The sequence below is a fragment of the Emydura macquarii genome, unplaced genomic scaffold, assembly GCF_026122565.2.
Source record: "Emydura macquarii macquarii isolate MOO-44397 ecotype Brisbane River unplaced genomic scaffold, CSIRO-AGI_Emac_v2 contig_2636, whole genome shotgun sequence".
NCBI lineage: Eukaryota > Metazoa > Chordata > Testudines > Chelidae > Emydura > Emydura macquarii.
In genome coordinates this window covers 464,401-479,035 of record NW_027132773.1, presented here as the reverse complement: position 1 = coordinate 479,035, position 14,635 = coordinate 464,401, and the positions used below count along the sequence as shown (strand labels likewise).

Here is a 14,635-nt window from a genome sequence, read left to right as displayed (position 1 = left end):
AGGAAATGGACCAAGACCAACTCATTTCTAACAGATGGCAATGAATTTTGGACACTACCAGCCTGAGTTAGACTAAACTTTGGAAAGGCTAAAATATCACATTTCCAGTTCCCTGAACCTGTACCTTTAATATGATACACTTGTCTCCAGAGCCACCCTCTTGGAGTGAAGTCACAAAAAGTTGTGGGCACAGGGTATGCTTAATCTGCACACAAGACAGCTGTGGACAACCAGTTCAGGAATATTTTTGATGTGTGTGTGTCTTAGAGAGCTGTTTTCAGAATAATGCTCTGCCTGATTTGGTACAGGTACTTGAACATAGTTCTCCCACCCCCCAGGTGAATGAGGATGAGTTTGGCCCATTCGTTTAAAAATTCTGGGTCCAGATTTACATGTAGCCAGCGATGTCTGATTTAGAATTATTAAACAGCTAATCAAATTAAAAAAGGCAACAGCTTGATATATTTTTTCATCTGAAAATTATCATTGGTAATTACTGTTAATAATTATATTAATTACTTCTAAAACAGTAATGCCTAGAGACCCCAGTCAAGATAGGGACCCATTGTGCTAGGCACTATATAAACCTATGTGTTGTACAGCATATACGTATTATATATTTATATACGGCATAATTAAGGTCTACATTGTTAGCTGGACTACATGCCTGTGCAGAGGAAGTTACTACTCAAACCTTGGGTGTGGGAATAAAGAAGTAAGTGGGAATTATTCCTTCCCCAGAGCAGGAAGTTTGAGGGGGGTAGGGAATGGGTGTGGCATTGGGCTCCCCCCAACATTTGTTGGCCAGTAGCAAATTATTATAGCTCCCCCCCATCCTGCAGGGCAAGGAGGAAATAAGGAAAGGATTGTGGTTCTCTGAGCCACAGCTCCTTTCCCAAAATGCTCCTTGGATGGCGCAGCTCCATGTCATCCTTTACAGTGGGCCTTGCATTGAAATCTAGCCCCTAATTTTTATAGAAAACCAATACCATGGCTCTATAATATCACAATGTTAGACTTACAAATTGATGGTTTCCTGTGAAAGCTTCATATTCCATATTCTTTATAAATGCCACTGGCTGTAACTCACACAGCAGAATTAAGGACCCTGGGGAATAAGAGAAGTAGATACAAGTGGTATTTAAAAGTCATTATTCTTACCACTTCTATTTTTGTTTGTTCTGTAGAACTACATAGATATTATTTCCTAAAATAAAGAATTTTTTTTTGAAGAACTTAGAAACTGTAAGATGAGAAGTTAGAAAATTCTGTCTCTTCGGAGAGCACTTTTTATTACCTCAGTAATTATGTCTAAATAGCTCTATCTAAACAGAATGCTAACTTCAATTATAAATCTGAGAGTTAACCTGAGGAACACAATACAATATTACAACGCTACTTGAGTGCATTTTCCAAACAAATCACAGGGTTGCATTTCAGATAGTAATAAACCTGGGAAATAAGGTACCACAATAAACTTTTGTTTGTTTTTATACCACATTATTAAAGTGGTGCATGAAAAAAATGAAAGCAGGAATTATGGTTCCAGACAAGAAAAGGAGTAGCAGGGAAGACAATCAGTGGTTCATTCTATGAGCTATGTATAATCAGGACTACTAGAGTTTTCATACATGAAGGTCAAAATGCAAGAGAACTCTGCAGCAGCGTGTATTCAGAATTGCCCTCTCTGTTTATAAAACTCTCTGTAGGCTTTCTTCAGACAGCCTCTTTAACTCTCCTAGCATTTGTATCCTCTCTGATTCATTATGCAGTCTTGCCACCATTGGTGCACGAGGCTTCACTATACAATCTGCCATCTGGAACAACAATCTTGTAAGTTCACACCCTCCTTAGCACTGATCTCATTGAAAACAGGGGCTGTGTTGAAAATGTTCAGGAAGTCCAGTGAGGTATTTTGCCCCTACCCTCCCTCTCCCCTCTAACTGCATTGTTTACCTCTACAAAGCATTCTGAGATGCAAATTGTACAAAGGATACCATGCAATATAAAGTTGTAACTTACTGAATTCAGCAGCAGAGCATGTATCTGTCCAATTTGCTGGATCTAACGTTATTGTACATTAGGTCATTCTTAAGATTTCATTATATCTACTTAAACTACTTGTTTAACTTTTTAGTGAACAGCTTTCATTGTAGTGTTGTGTTGCCTGATCTAGGGATGGAAGGGTTTGTCTTTAAAAGATGAAAGATCAGGCTAATGCACTAACTTTTCATTTATTTACAGTAAGCTCAATGGCCAAAAGGCTTAAGCTTTGGTGCCTAAATCTAAGTGCCAAGGCCCAGATCATCAAAGGTATTTAGGCACCTAACCCTCAATTGATTTCAGTGGGAAGTATTTAAACATGTACTTAACTTTAGTGACATGAATAGCCCCACTGAAGTCAGTGGACCTACTTGTAGTCTGGACTGAGGTCTTAACCCTGTTATGTACCTCAATCAGTGGTTTGCAGAGGTTATGAGTACCCACAGTTCTGGTTAACCTCGATGGGAATGGAGAATGCTTGGCATCCCTGCAAAAAAGGCTACAAATTTGAAAATGTCAGTCCTAATTCAGTCATTTTTTGATGCTTTAGAAAGCTGTAACACATTCTTTTAGATTTCAGAGCCAGATAACTCCCATCTCCTCTTCTTCTATCCATTTAAAATAATAAAAAAAAACCTTTTCATTAATAAAGATAAATTGGGACTACTTTATTATCAGATTTTTATTTTAAACCATGGATCTTCTGTAATTGATATGAAACTATTGGGACATGGATAATTAGGGCTCTGCATAAAACAATGTTGACAAGTTTCATGAATGATTAAGAAAAAAATGGCTAATTTCACAGTTTAACTGTGACATAAAATTCTCAAAAAGAATAATTTATATTGCCAAAAAGATTCTTAGATATTTTAATTTTATTTCCAATGAAACATAGTAATAAGAAAGATTAACACTGGCTCTCAAATGACCCATAATTTATTCTTTTTCATTAAAAAGTGAATACAGAATATTACATGATTCAAATCTTGAACACATTTATATTTTATTGGATAAAAGACAATGCTGTAGAATGGAGTTCTGGGTATGCAGATCTGAAAAAACATTCACAAACAGTAGTTTAACAATTAATAGGCAAGAAGCATCAAATGCAGATTTCCTATCCACCCCGCCCTCGGCCTAGCAGGTACAACATTTGAATAACTTCTATTTCAGTGATATTGGATCATCCCTGTGGTGGGGCTTGTGGAAGCCTCTGCATCTTGCTGAGAGTCTTTGTAGAATTTTCTAGAGATGCTATGTGGAGCAAGCTGTTGAGTATTATCTTGGCTACACTTGACATAAGGATGTTTTCCTCACTGCTACTGTTGCCCTGAAGAGCCATTTATTTTCTTATTACATTTATTGCATTTCAGTTCTTTAGTATAGTTTCTTTAGATAAAGAGAATCATTGTGATACACTATACATGAGAAATAGCTTTGAAATATTTGTGTTTCAGATTGAAACATGAGTCTCTTTAGAGTGTATGCAGGCTCTGGCATCATCAGAGTGGGTCTAATTGGAAAGGCCACGCATTTCAGGAACCTAGGAAATTATTACAGAAAAACATCAGTTTGTTCTTGTTAATATCAAAGGTCAAATTTATAAAACACAATGCACATTATAAAGACGTAAGTGTATTTTCATCTGGTGAAAGGTAACATGTCAATAGCCCTGGAGTACTCTCTTTTTGTTCCTACATGAGTAAAGCAATGCAATCTTCCTCACAGTGTCAAGCTGTGATGCTGTATGATTGAATATGACCATTTATATGATTGATATTACCACTGTTATACAATTGCAATTAATCTTGTACAAAGTATGTCGTGTAAGGTTTCAATGGAAAAGTTATGATGTTCTAAGTATGATTATCCTGTTTATATGCATGTATCATCTTTGTATCTGAAGTTATGAATAATGCCTATGTATTTGTATTTTATACATGTGTTGTATTCCTGGGTAACATCCACCAGATTGGATTTACATCAAGATTTGACAGCTATGTGTTGATGGCCCGTTAAGGACACTTCACTCTAACAATGAGCTAGAAGAAATTCATCCCACCCAGTAAGCCTTTCCTGTAGACACCTCAGAAAGATATGGGCAATGGCTTCCCCTGTGAGTTATCAAAGCATGTAAGACCATGTGATATGCTCATGTGACCATGGACTCCATCTAGGGCCAATAAGTGTCCATGCACCTGGGCTGTAGGCTTTGTCTGAGACCGTAAAATTCCATGCACATGGAAGAAGATGTAAAAAGGCATCTGAGACATCTCCATTTGGTCTTCATTTCTTACTTCATTTCTCTGGACTGGATTTCTAACAAGGAATCTCTAAACAAAGATTGATGACCTGCAATCTATTTGGGTAATTCCAGAGAGACTTTTGCAAGCTAGCAGTTTATTCCATCACTGCTTCAAACCTCATGTAAGGACTTTGCAATCACTTGTATGTATATGATTTATTAACCATTTATAACTCTCTTCTTCTTTTCTTTTCTTATTAAACCTTTAGTTTTTAGTTACTAAAGGGTTGGCATCAGTGTGATTATTAGGTAAGATCTGAGTTATATATTGACCAGCTTAGTGGCTGATTCCTTAGTATTAGAAGGACCCTAGATTTGGTTAAATTGGTTTTCAGTAACCACTCATCATAAAGTCCACTGTCTGGGTGGTGAGCCAAGGGTTGAAATGCCTAAGGAGACTGCATTTTTGACTTCTTGTTAACCAGTGTGGTGAGACAGAAGTTCACTTTTGTTACTGGCTTGATATAATCTAATTACAGAATAGCCTCCAGTTTGGGGTGACTCTGCCGTATTTCTCAGCAGTCTGTCCTGAATTTGGTATCCTCAGTTGTGACCCATTGAGGCACAGTGACAAAGTCAGCGTGGCTCATCCCTGATCTGGAGGGACCATCTCTGGAGTAATGCAGTCCCCATATTCATTCAGTCCTCAGTACCTCTCTTCAGGCTTAGGCATGGCCTGCAGCCTGAGCTCTGGGATGCTCCCACTTTGCAGGGTCCTAGAGCCCTGGCTCCAGCCCAAGCCTGAATGTCTAAACCACAGTTAAACAGCCCCTTAGCCCGAGCCCTGTAAATCTGAGTCAGCTGTCACGGGCCAGCTGCAGATTTTTAATTTAATCAAATAGACACCCTTTCTGTCTCCCATGTAAAATTTTGACCTAGTGTTATCAGCATGTCAGATAACAGGATAGAATTAACCTACAAAGTGAAAATAGGTGCAATAAAGGCCAAAATATGCTATATTTGAATATCAAAATCTAGTTAAAGACCTTCCAAGTATAGTGGTGGATTGGAACACCTGCCATTCAAGGATGAGAAATTAGGAGGTCATTTAAAAAGGAACTGAAGTTTGATGGAAGAATCAATGCTAAAAAGACTTAAAATCTTCAGACATGACAGTTTCCCTCTATGGAGATTAACTTCCCTACGAAAGTGAAAAGCACTGTGCTACATACAGTAGCTGATGCCTCTCTCTCCTTTCTAAACAAAGTCATTATTTGTTTATGATATCCTGGTCTACATCTGTCTGTACTCTCCTCTGGTTCCAATGATGTTGCAAAGATAATAGATGATGCTAATTAGAAACTAAATTGTCATTCTTCAGCAACCTTTGAGACTTTAGTTTTTTAAGCAGAGGCTAACAGTATGATATGAGCACATTAAACAAACAGGAAAATATGAGCACATTAAACAAAATGATAATTCAGCAATATATTCTATTTAAATTGTAAGTTTCAACTGCTATTTTTACTATTATTTTTTGTACTATTACTGAATGAATATACTAAATTACTTTTATTACTTTCCATGATTCAAACAATGTTTATTAGATGAAATATGATAGCTAAAGCAAATTTGATAATTGTTCTTATGCCCTAACAGCTGATTGATGCATTCCACTTGGAAATATCCACCAAATTTAAAATAACAATTTATCAACAATAATGATAAGGAATAGGTTTAAGGATACAGAAAAGCAAGGTGAGTGCCAAAATCAGAGATGAGTTCATCTCAGAAAAAAAATAAAAAGGAGAGATGAATGGAAAACTGAGGAAAATTGACAGACATGACAGAACTGTACTTAAGGAGAAACAAAAGAGAGTTGTAAGAGGCAGACAGTAAGGGAATAGCCAAATAATAACAACAATGAAAAATAACCAAGAATGTGGGAATCAGCTGCTTCAAAAAATCCTTAATTCCTATATTTTTCCAAAAAATGATAAAGAACATTCTTAGAGCACTGTTCTTCACTTGATATGCAGTGAAACTCAGTCTGATAGTAATGGGAGTTGCACAAGTGGACCAAAGACAAAGCAGTATATGGCATTAGAGTAAGCATTATTTCAATCCTTAGATTCTACAATTTTCTAAATTTGTTTTAAAAAATGAATACATTCAATAAATAATGGAAGTTTTTTACCTGTTGTGAAGGGTTGACTCACTGTTAGCACCTGCATGGGTGGGCATGGAGTAGCAACTCCTTCCCTCTTGCCAACAGTTGCTCTGGCACTGTAGTGATCTGCCTCTTCCTGTGAGTTGGCCCTCCGGCCAGGTCACTTTAAAATTTCTTCCCCTCTGGGACTGTGAATGAACAGAAACAAGGGGAAGTAACACAAATCATTCATACTAAAGTTGGGTCAAGGTTTTCTTCCTACGGAGGGTATATGTTGGGCTATGGCCCTGAGCTGAGTTCACAGGTAATAGAAGGGAATGGTTCCTACTCAAGATGCATCAGTATCAAGGCCTCCCTGAGGAAAGGGAAGACCTTTAGGTAGTGGTGATCTGCAGAGCTCGTCCTTCAGACAGCCCTCTCTCTAGGAGCTGATGACTGAAAGTATGCTCTCCTTCCTGGTCTACCATCAATTGATCTGGGTTTCTCTCTATTAAGCTCCTCCCTGACATTTCTCATTTCCCAATGGGGCAGAGGCAGCAGAGCCCACATTTGCTTATTAACCCATTGTTGTCCAGTAGAGTCTCTATATCCCATCACACCATGGATCGACAGAGGTGGCAAATACTGCTGAACAGCGCAGTTCCTCCAACCAGTGTGCTTACACATATAGGCATCTCACCAACATGCACTATACAGAGCAATGTGTCTGCTGTATAGGAGAGAAAAGGGGTGAGCACTCATGCCTTTTACAACGAAACTCTGGAAGTCATTCATTCTGCTTACAAAAGCATAGGTAATATGGCTGCACAATATGTACAATGCACCAAATGAGTCTTAGGAGAAAAATGGGAATTGTGTTTGTACTGTTGTCCATCACCTTTTGATGACTCATGAAAGAAACATGGTGTTAAAAGGCTTTCCTTCAAGCTGAGGTGAAAGGCAGACAGTAGAAAATGTAAAAAGAATACTGTGACACTGGGCCAGAAAGGATTCAGAACAAGCAGGTTGAATGGTCTAAACTCGACCTTCAAAAACATGTTGAAAGGAAATACAAATAGTAATTAGGCAATTCACTGTAAATGGCTAAAACTTTGAACTTATATCGTTAGGAGTTTTGGAAGTAAATAATGGCTATGTATGTATTTACCTATAATCTTGTTAATGATTATTGATGTAACCAAATAGCTCTTGTCTGTCATATTCTGTTAATTTAGGAATCAAAAGATATTAACATTTAGATGAGACTTGGTTGTAGTAATGTCATTACTTTCATTTCTTTTTGAAGTTTAAGTAGGGACTACCTTTGAATGGTTGTAAACAGCCAATAACCTTGTGCTAATGTACCTTGTTACCAGTGTGCATAGGAAATAGGGGGTTTCTACCACAAAGACATGGTAATAAACTATTAATTGCTCAAGGAGATATGAATGGGCCTACCAGAAGTCTATAAAAGATCTCTATGGCCCTAATCCTGTTCACTTTAGGACTGCTTACCCTTGTCAGGGAAGGTTTGAGTTGCAAGTCTAAGATCCCAGCTTGTCTGGATCACCTTGCTATTTCATAGAAGGAATTATACAGACTCTATATATGGACTATCTCTTGGACTATAGCCTGTGAAAGTGATCCTGAAAGAACTTTTGCAACTCAGTTAATCATCTCTACTACAAAATTGACCTATGGACTTTATTCTCAACCGTATGTACAATGATCTTTTAGCCAATATTCTCTTTCCTTTTTTTAAAATAGATATTAGTTCAGTTAATAAGCATTGGGGTTAAGCGTGTATTTGCGTGAGATCTGAAATATTCATTGACCTGGCTGATAATGTGTCTGGTCCTTTGGGATTGGTAGAACTGCTTTACATATGATGAACAAAGATTTTCAGTAATCATCATATTTGACTTGACTGTCTAGGTGGATGGCTTTAAGGGAAATGTGTTTTTGACTTCTGGATAACCAGTGAGGTGATTAGAAGCTGTTTGTTACTGGCTTGGTTAATCTAATTTTTTAGAAATCGCCGCCAGTAATTGGGGGTTTGTCTGCCCCATTTTGTGCAGCTTTGCACAAAATTAAGGAATCTCAGCATGGCTCCCTTAGAATCCAGCATCACAAACACCAAAAGGGGGAAAAGAACATTATGAGATGACAACATGTGGCATCTTACTCTGGAAAAATGTCTTAATTGTCCTTCAACTTGAACATTAGAAATGTATTTGGTTCTAGCATAAATTAGGTCAAAATGGCGCCTTGCCTTGTCTCCGGCATATTCATACATATCTCTAATAAACCCTAGAATATAAAATTCAATCACATTTCAGTATTAAGGATGCTAAATTGTCAAATGAGATATATCTCAGAGTATGAGCTCACTGCCAAAATTGACAACTATAGTGGTAGAGTGAACATTTATATTAACTTCAGTATCTGCTAACAGGCAAGATAATGAGTTGGTCTAGATGAGCTCGGGAGAAAAATCAATAGAACAAAATCATTTATTTTTAGCAACATAGTTACTATCATATGTTTAATTTCCTCATTACTGAGTACAACAGGTAGGTTTCTTATTGAGTAAAGATGTTTTTATAATTCCTTTTTACTAATGGACCAGGAAGAGTACAAACAGTTATTGGCTATTTACAAAGTAAACAGAGAGCTGTTCAAATGTGTAATATTTTGCACTGATAATTTTACTGTGTTGTTTTGGACAACTGAACCTCAGAAATTTCTCTCTTCCACACAGTTTCAAGAGATAGTTGTTGCATGTGGCTTTGAAATGCATTAAAAAACATAAAATGCTACCTTTTGAGTAGATGTTACACAGAAGCCATTTTGATGCACTGAAGAGTGAGTGGGACAGAAATGTAATATGCTGCTACTGACATCACGTTTTGCCCAGGTTATCTATACTTAGGTTGTCTGAATGGGTGCTCATTTTATACATTCAATAGTCTTGCCACTGGTCTGTAACTCCTTCATGGAGTAAACTGTCTTACTCAGATTGATCCGAACTCATTGAAGACAATGTGAATCTTTCTCTTGACTTCCATAAGCTTTTGGATCAGTGCCCTGGTTCACCAAGTTCCAGCATTTTCACCAGGCTTACATTAACTAAGAAGGCAGTGTATGATGTAATTTAGGTGACTCAGGCAGGACACCAGCAGAAGTAGAACCAAAAAAGAGCAGGAGATTAGATGATAAAGTACGGGGGCAACTGATCACATAGCATCTTAAGTTGCAGCAGCACCAACAAAATAGCAGGTGCTACACCATTCCCTGCCAGGATTCTACAGCATGTCCAAAATATTATTTAGCCTTATGACCTGTATGTTGCACATGAGTCAGAGAAGAGATGATCTCTAAACAGCATTTTTTTTCTTAAATAAAAGCTTAGGCAGGAGTTACAGAAGGGCTAGACAGACTTCTTGGCCAGGTCTCTGAACAGAATCACTTCCTCTGTTGTAAATGTGTTGCTCAAGCATTATTGACTCTGATCTGTGTCCTGTACAAATAGATGGTCTTTTAGGAATGGTAAGTAGCCCCCCAACACATAATGCAGCAGCAGAAGTGCAGATACTGCCCTTGTTCTGGCCTCCTCCTCACAAAGATTTGGACATGACACATAGGATCTTTCAAAGTAGTTGATAAGAATATATGAGAACTTTGGATGCTGGAGAAGTAACAGAAACACTAAGGGCCAAATTCTCCCCTTATTTACATAGGGTTACTCCCCTGAAAGAAATATTGCACATTTTCAAATGGTTTTGATGCAAAAGGGCAGGAGTAATTTAATTTGAAGAAAATACTATAAATTCAAAGTTGAAGAGTAGAGGGCAATATGGTGCAAATCTTACATGATAAAAACATTAGCATAATGTTCTATGGACCACATATTGTGAATTTCATACAGACACAGTGAATAAGCAGAACTCAGACAATTTGGGTAGGCTTGATTTAAAAAAACCCCCACATGCATTTCTGCAGAAAACAACTAAATCCCTTCATTAACTGTTTACTCAGCTTTGTTTGTTCTGCCATTTAGCTCCTCCTTGCTTGGCCTTTTCTCTACTGTCAGCGTGATTCTCATTTTGTCAGTTTCAGTTTCCAAAACTGCTAGTCCGACAGCCATCCTTTCACATTTCCTCCTCTGTTGTTAGACCAAAGTGTCTACAATATTTCAGTCTCTGTGGTAAGCACCTCATGCAATTTTTAGTGAATTCTCTTATTTTTGTGGTATAGACAAAGGAGGTAATGCGGATGTCAAGATGGCTGCTGCTGGGAGGAGATTTATAGTGCATTGTAAAACAAAACAACTACAACCCGCCCCATCACTCCCCAATAACTAAGATGTTTTATATTTTTGACATTTTGAAGAAAACTGCGAACAAGTAAACCTGACACAGTCATTTGACAAGTGGGCAGCAAATTCATCATCATATTTAGATTAAAGCCCCACATGGGAGATCAGAGCAACTGAAAAACATATACTAGGACCATATTTCCAGAAGGGAAAATGGGGAAGCCACCAGAGCCCTCCCTCTCTCCCCCATGAGGCTGGCATCACAGCTCTCCCAAGCCCCATCTCCATCACGTGAGGCTGGCATCACCACACTGCCCCTGTATGACATTGTCATCACTGCTCACCGGTGTCCTTCCTGCCATCTGCATGGGACTGGCTTCACCACCTGCATATTCCTCCGCTCCCAGCCAGGAGTCACCCCCCCCTTTTTTTGGCAAAACTGGGCATTTGTCCCATTTCATCTTGCCAACGGGTGATCAGCAAACTGAGTAAATGCCCAGTTTTCACAAAAAAGTCGGGACAGCCAGGACAGGGCTTAAAAAAAAAGACATATGGTCACCCTAAATACATATCGCCTCAATTTGGCATTAGGCTGTGTCCCTTTATCCTATTCTTTTTAAAGAGATGTATAGCCTCCAGTGCTGATATTTTGTGTCTTCTATTTTATATATTTACTTGTCAATATTACCTTCATTAAGGAAGACCAAGTGAATGTTGAACACACTTCTTTTTTAGTTAGATAGCACAAATCTATTTCAGCTCTATCCCCTTATGTTTTCAATAAGTTTGTCTGAAAGCTAGTGTGAATTTGAGCGCACTGCTTAAAACATCATAAAGCAGCTAAAATCAATAAACAGGATGAGACAGTCATTGTTATTCCAAACTTGTTTTGGCAAATTGACAGTTGTTAAGCCTTTTTTAAACTAAATTGAGATCCACAGTGGATGACATCCCATTGACTAGAGTTTCTCACATGACAGGGATCTTCTTCTTATGATTTTCCTGAATTTTCCTGTGATTTGTAAGCAAAACTAAAAAGCAGCTAGAGTATTGTATCAAAATATATTGTCTACAACAGTGTACAATGAGAGAAGAGATTTAAAATGTCATTTTTGTGATTACTAGCATTTAAAAAAAAATGATTTAGCTTTAAAGGCCTCTGAAATGAACAAAAATCAGTTTATATAACCAAAAAGGTCAGTAGTTATTGATTCTTCTAACTACCCTGTTCAGACTGTCTAGGTTTTTTTTCCCTTTTTTTCCTTAAAAAAGTCCCTTGTATTATTTGAAGGCCTACAGTACAAATCAGATTTTCTAGGCAGCATCTTGGATAAAATTGCTGCCTCTGAACCTTTTCTTCATTCAGTAAATATTAGTACACCCCATAGAGTCAATTGAAACAAACAAACAAAAAACCTTAAACAAGCCTAAGAGCTAAAAAGATTTTCCCTTAGTTAAAATTTTTCTTTAGTGAGGAAAGTCAGCACAAGTCACTCAGCACCACCTAAGGAGTGCATTGTGGCTGTGTGTGTGTGGAGGGGGGCACAGATGGAAGGGCTGTGATAGGAGTGGGCAGGGCCAAGGGAAGAAACTAAGGAATGGATCCCCACCCTGCCACCCAGGGCTGAAGCCCAAATTCTGCCATGCGAGGTTGAAGCCAAATCTGCCAAGGGTGAAATGCAAGCCACCTGGCATCACTGCTGCCCCACAGTTTGAAAACCTCTGCTTGAGTGTGATTTCTTTCTACCTCTAGAGATTAAATTATTGTAGGACTCACCTCATGTTTACCCACAGTTACTCTGCAGATACGATGTAACTTAGCTTCATGAGCCCCCTATGGCATGAGGCCATGAGCAACTGCCCTGCTCACTACCCCCTAATGCTGGCCCTGGGAGCCATGTTTATGCAAATCCAGTGGCCTCAACACACCAGATAGGAGATGCATAATGCATTGCAGCTCCCTCTCCAGTCTGTATGCAGGAGGTTGCAGCCTTTGATGTGCTGTAAACCAATGCCTTGGTCTTGGGTTGAAGGAGTTGATATTTACCACTCTGTGCCCTTTGCACTCCCCCTGAAGAGAGCCTGATTACTCTGAGTTTATGCAGGTGAAATTAATTCACCTGTGGATTCTACTGCATCTAATCCTAATGGATATTTCACACTGACAGCCTGCTCTTTTTCAAGTAGGAGTATTACTTAAATAATTCCAAGGGAGCTCTAGTTATGTATTTAAACACTACTGCTTTCTTATCCTATTTAGATTTGTTTGGGAACCTTTATTTAGGTCTACAATTAAAGCAAATTACAAGCACAATGATTTTAGATATTTTAACTTCCTTTTAGCTATCCTCTGATTTCAATTGGAGCAGAGATATCAGCAGGACTTAATAATCACCTGTGTTATATAAAACAGTATGTGCATTGTTAATTGTGTGAAACAGTTTTATCTATGGCTCAGCAAAGTCCAGAAAAGAGCCTTCTATATCAGTTTAGTACCAGAATACAGTACATGAAGGCTGAGATCTTGTTATCCCCAAAGATTCAACAATTCTTTAATGATCTATGCTGATAGCAAACAGAGGTTATATTTAGATCTGGCTACAAGCCAGGTTACAAGCTTTTGTGAACCCAGATACCATTGTACATTAGTAGCCTGGTCTGATGAAGGAGGGCTTCATCTGGGCTTGCTTGATAGCTGGCTTTCCCACTGAGTTGCATTAAGGTGAAATTCCTGAAAGATAACAACGAATACAGATGGACTAATCTAAATGCAACCCAGTCATTCAGGTTTAGATAACAGTCACTTCCAGAATAATTTACAGTTTTCAGTTTTTCTCAGCATTAGTAACACTAGGCCACAGCAACTGTATTAAGTCATGGGCTTATATGAGTGCAAAGTAATTTGCGCAGACCATGGAAGGATAGTTGCAAAGAACTTCAATAATGTGAGTTTTATTTGAACTTTGCCTTCACACTAGTTTACAGCAGTTAATTCCTACCCTCTTTTCCAATAGACAAAGATTAATTGGTAGTGTTTATCAGAGTATTTGGTGATCAGGAATGTGCTTCTCTTACCCATATCTTCCATCACTGACTGTAGCTGCTCAATAAAAAGATGTCCCCAAACCAGCACATCCATTTTTCAACATAGCAATATGTGGCACCAGGTTACTGCTTTTGTAAAGCTATTACTTTTACTGTCAACATGAGTGCTACTATAAGTTGTCTCATTAGATAGGATAAATTGGAACAGAATGAAAAAATCTGACCAGACAAAAACCTGAGCTCTAGGAAAAAAACAATCCCCCCAAAAAACAAAAATATTATTATATCTCAAGTATATGATATGATCCTTCCTGTAACATATCAAAGTAAATGATTGTGAGGAAGATGACCCCCCCCCCCCAAAGACTATTGTAGGGAGATTATGAATGGGTAAGATTAGAAGAATATGATAAAGGCCCTAGGAAGATGAAGCATGAAACTGATGTACAGGTGTAGTAGATGAGTCATTTTAATATAAAGGCATGAAAACTGTTCTGGGATGTAAAAACAAACTTAAAAATCTAAGAAGTAATTGATTTCCCTATGAAAGCTAGTTTAACCCTGTTATTAAGTCCTGCTGAAACCTCAGTTCCAACTGAAATCAGACAGGGAAGCATTAGTACCATTGTACAAGGCGCTGGTGTGACCTCATCTGCAATACTATGCGCAGTTCTGGTCTCCCGTGTTTGAGGGAGATGAATTCAAACTTGAACAGGTGCAGAGAAGGGCTACTAGGATGAGGGGAGATATGATCGTTCTTTATAAATACATGAGAGGGATAAATATCAGGGAGGGAGAGGAGTTATTTAAGTTAAGCACCAGTGGTGCCACA

The 14,635-nt window shown here is 38.2% G+C and overlaps 1 long non-coding RNA gene across 1 annotated transcript; it reads right to left on the bottom strand.

Moving 5' to 3' along the window:
• Positions 1-2,964: 2,964 nt before the first annotated feature.
• On the bottom strand, positions 2,965-12,722 carry LOC137163618 (uncharacterized). Its single transcript, XR_010922736.1, has 3 exons — positions 12,536-12,722; positions 6,489-6,649; positions 2,965-3,589 (listed from the first exon to the last, which is right to left on the bottom strand). It is a non-coding gene; the product is annotated as an uncharacterized lncRNA (long non-coding RNA).
• Positions 12,723-14,635: the final 1,913 nt, after the last annotated feature.